This window comes from Arachis hypogaea, chromosome 17 (genome assembly GCF_003086295.3).
Source record: "Arachis hypogaea cultivar Tifrunner chromosome 17, arahy.Tifrunner.gnm2.J5K5, whole genome shotgun sequence".
Classification (NCBI taxonomy): domain Eukaryota; kingdom Viridiplantae; phylum Streptophyta; class Magnoliopsida; order Fabales; family Fabaceae; genus Arachis; species Arachis hypogaea.
The window spans coordinates 119950687-119955219 of record NC_092052.1 but is presented as its reverse complement, the minus strand read 5'-3'; positions in this window follow the sequence as shown (position 1 = coordinate 119955219).

Below are 4533 nucleotides of genomic sequence, written 5' to 3'. Positions count from 1 at the left end.
CGCACAAACACCCACACCCACAAAGAAAGAAAGAAAAAGAAAGAAAGGGGAAGAGGGGAAGGGGACCGAGGAAGGAAGGAGAGGGAGGAAAAGGGAAGGCGGCGTGGTGGGTGTCACTGCCACCATCACCACTGCTACTGACAGAAAAAGGAGATCCGAGGGAGGAAAGGAAGAGAAGCTGCGCCGTCGCTGCTACACGCCTCGCCGCCGCCGTCGCTGCTACACGCCTCGCCGCCGCCGTCGCGTTGTCATTGGACCTTGGAGGGAGACCACGCTGCCGAACCGTCCATGAGCCACTGTCGAGCAACAGAACAGCGAGGAGAAGAAGACGCGCGAGGAAGAGAGGATCGCGACCAATCCAGCTGCCGTGCCCAGTCGCCGTTCCTTGTCACTGCTGAGCCGCCGTCGACGCAGATCTGGCCAGAGGAGAAGATGGAAACGCGACCAGAATGCGATGGGAGGGAAGGAATCCACGTGTGTCGCTGCCGTCGAGCCATCGCCACCGCTGCTGCCGTCGGAAACCGCCACTGAAGCTTCTGTCTTGGAGTTTTTTTATCGCGAGTTACCACCACCGGAGCTACTGCCGTTCAGTTCAGCTATTCTTCCTTGTTACAGTAGGCATCTCCGTTCTGAAACCCTCGTCACTAGCGTATAAGCTTTATGTTATGTTTGGTTGTAAACTCTGAGGTTCTGGTAACGTATGGTCGAGCTCTGAATGTTGCATGTCACATTTATGTTGCCGTGGTTGCTGCGAGAATGGTTTGAGCTGAGATTGCGGCTTTCACTGACCGCGGGTCGAGAGAAAGGATTTTTTTGTGATACGTTGGGTTATGGTTTCGCTTATCGAGGTAGGGGCCTTTTTCAGAAAGTTATACTTTTTAATTTGGAATTGTTATATATGGATGCTGATGTGAGAAATATATCTTTAGTGATTGTATAAGTCTTATGTATTGTTTGGTTGTCTTGGTTGGATATGAATGTTCGTTTGACTGGGTTATTGTTTGGTTTTGTTAAACGGACGGTTCTTGAAGTTGTTTTCTTAAAGTTTTGAAATTGAGTTTAATCTATTGAAAATGAAGTTGTTTCTTGAAATATATGCGAATGATATGAATTTTTGGGATTAGTCTTATTTTAAACTGATTTGGTTTTGAACCCGTGGAAGGGGTTGCGGATTGGTTTGGTTGGAACTCGAAAAGGGTGACAAAGTTCAAGTTTTAGGGGAGATGCTGTCGAATTTTTATGAGATTTAAGATTCTGTTTTAAAATGCGATTTAGAAAAGGAATGAATTTGAGAAATTCTATTATTTGGTTCATGATTTATTAAGAAATAGGTGTTTTGAGTTTAATTTGTTTAAAGAAAGTTCATGTTTTAAGATTGATTTAAATATGAAAGAACATATGTTTTGATGTTTGATTAAAGACGTGTCTTTGGAGAAGTTTTAGTGGATTTTAAAAAAAAATTGAACTTTGATTAATTAAATTCGTTTTGCTTTTGAAGTATTCTTTAAATTTTAACTTAGCAAGACTAAACACTTCTGAGCCTAGGAAAGGTTTCCAATTTAAGAATGAAATGGAATTGGCCTTTAGGCTTAAATAATTTTAGTTTTGAAAGTGGTACAGAACTTTTAGCTTACATTCCTTGGTTTTGGTTTTAAATCTTTATTTTGATCGATTTCAATTCAAGTAACTATGATTTCGATTATTTCTAAAAATATTTAAGAAATAAGGTAGGCTATTCTTCCCTAGAGTCTTGGGTTTCTGTCAAGGTTGTTGATTGATAATTCTAATTTGAAATAGTTGAACAGATGATTTAAAAGGGAAAGATTTGAGTCTTTTCAAAGAAAATTGATTTCGAAGAAAAAAGTGGATTATGTGTTTGAAATGGTTTGAGATATGAGAATTTTGAATTTTGAGACAAAGATGAGTTTCATTTTGGTTTTAAAGTAAAGTGGTTTGAGGAAAAAGTGATATATAGCAGGAATGATGATTTAACTAGGTATGAATTGTTAATGAAGTGCGGAAGTGATGATGAATGAATGATTATGAATGAATAAGTGGCTTTGCACTTCTTTTATCTGAGATACGAGTTTCCTTGAGTAAAGTACCATGGCTTGCCACCACGTGTTCCAGGTTGAGACTCAATACTCTGTTGACCTTACGTTGTAAGATGTGACCGGACACTTATAAATTCCCGAAAAGGTTGACCCCCATTGAGTAAAGTTTTACATATGTATAAATTATGAATGAAAAGAGAAAAAGCTATGCATAGACTCATGGAAATGTGCGATGGGAGACAGTCAAGGCTTTAGCAGCCTTACTTGTCGGGTTGGCTTGATAACCGACAAATGTGACTCATCAGCCACAGGGCAGGCATTCATCATATGCATCTATGTGACATTGTTTGGGTATGCGCATATTGTAATTAGTTTGCTTATGTGAATAATTATGTTTAATTGTTAACTGCTCTTCTTGATGTAACTATTTGATTGTGTTTGAATCTTCTTACTTGTGTTTGTGATTGAAATTGGTTGAATTTATGGTGAATTGGCTGTGGATTGATTTGTTTGGGCCTATGGACGTGGTTGAGTATGAGATGGGCCGAAGGCCATGTTTGATTTCAGTTTTTAGTTTAGAAGAGTATGAAAAACTAAACTGATTCAGCATAGGCTTAATGAACCTTTGCTTGGAACAGCTTGGTCATTCATGCTGTCTAGGAAAAACTTTTAAAAAGAATTTTGGATTTTTGAGAAATTAACAGCTTTCTCTTTCAGAAAGGATTTCAGATTTTGAATATTAAATCTTTGGTTTTGAAATGATGCATAAGGCGGTTATTAATCACTGTATTTTAAAAACCGTTTTATTTGACGTATCTTATTATAGTAATTCTCTAACCCCATAGTGAGAACCAGCGAAGACGATGTATCACTTCCCTACAGGACTTTTTTTTTCCAGGTTATGGACGACGAAATTCGGAAGAGCCTATTTTATTTCTTTTCTATTCAAACGATGGTTTATGTCGTATTAGTTACTTTTCCCCTCGCCTTTATCTGTACAAGTTTTTATCAGAGGGATAAGAATTTGATTATGTAATGCTTGTAAATTTATAATATATATATATATATATATATATATATATATATATATATATATATATATATATATATATATATATATATATATGTATTCTTTGTAAGTATTGTAATTTTGTAATGTAAGTATAGATGTATGTTTTGAAAAATTCGATTTAAGTTTCAAACATGCTCATATTTTAGTATTAAGTATTTTAAAAGTCGTCGTAATACACAAACTGTCAGGGTAACGCAGCCGGAAGCATGACATTTTGATAGTCAGGGTGTTACATTATATGTATGTCTTTATTCATATATCTATATAAATGGAATTAATTTTTCTAATACTAAATCGAATTTAAACAGATTTGAATTAGTAGTATTTTATATATCTACATAAATCGAATTTATTGAATTCGAATTAGTTGTTATAGTGCTAAATCCAATTTAGTTGATTCGATTTAATACTAGTACACTAAATATATATAAATTGAATTTAGTTGATTCGATTTACTACTGCACAGCACATATATAGTAAATCTATGGTTCTGAAAATCAAACCGGACTGGCCGGTTCAACTGGGTTAACCGAGAACTGATCACCTAGCCGGTCCGGATAAGCCTAGAAACTGTCTGACAAAAAACCGGTGAAAAACCAGTCAAACCGGCAGTTAACTGGTGAACCGACAGAGCCGTCCGATTTTTTTGCGGGTTTTTGGTTTGAAAATAAAGCCTCTGAACGGCATTGTTTTGTCCCTAAAAAAAGGCTAAACGAACTAACGAGTGCTGATTGCTAAACCCTAATCCCTAAATCACCATCTTCATACTCAGCAGCAATAGCAATTCATCTCTTTTCTCTTCTCTGCGAACCATCGCAGCAACTCATCTCTCCTCTCTTTTCTGCGGACCATCGCATAGCCACCACCACCAATCAAGAAGCCCACAGTCACCGACGAGTTTGGCCACCACTTCCCGCAGCCACAACAGCGACGGGTTTGGCCACCGCGTCCCGCAGGCATGGCAGCGACGGGTTTGACCACCGCGTCCCGCAGCCACAGCAGCGACGAGTTTGACCACCGCATCATCGTCGAGCTCGCCGTCGGTAAGTAATATTCTGTTATTCCTCCTCGCCGCCTTCTAATTTTCTGTTCATGATTTTCTGATTTATTTGTTTGCTGGATTCATGATTTTGATTTTTTATTTTCTGAGGTTATTTGTTCATGATTTATTTGTTTGCTGGACTTCATCATTTTGGTTGCTGAATTCATAGTTTTCACTTTTCTGAGGTTATTTTGGATTCATGATTTTTTATTTTCTGAGGTTATTTATTTGTTCATGGTTTTCTGAGGTTATTTTTTAATTTTGATTTTCTAAGGTAATTGTTTGTTGAAGTTATTGTTATTTATTCATGATTTTGGTTGCTGAATTTATTTGTTTGTAAATTTGTATGTTACAGATGGAACAAT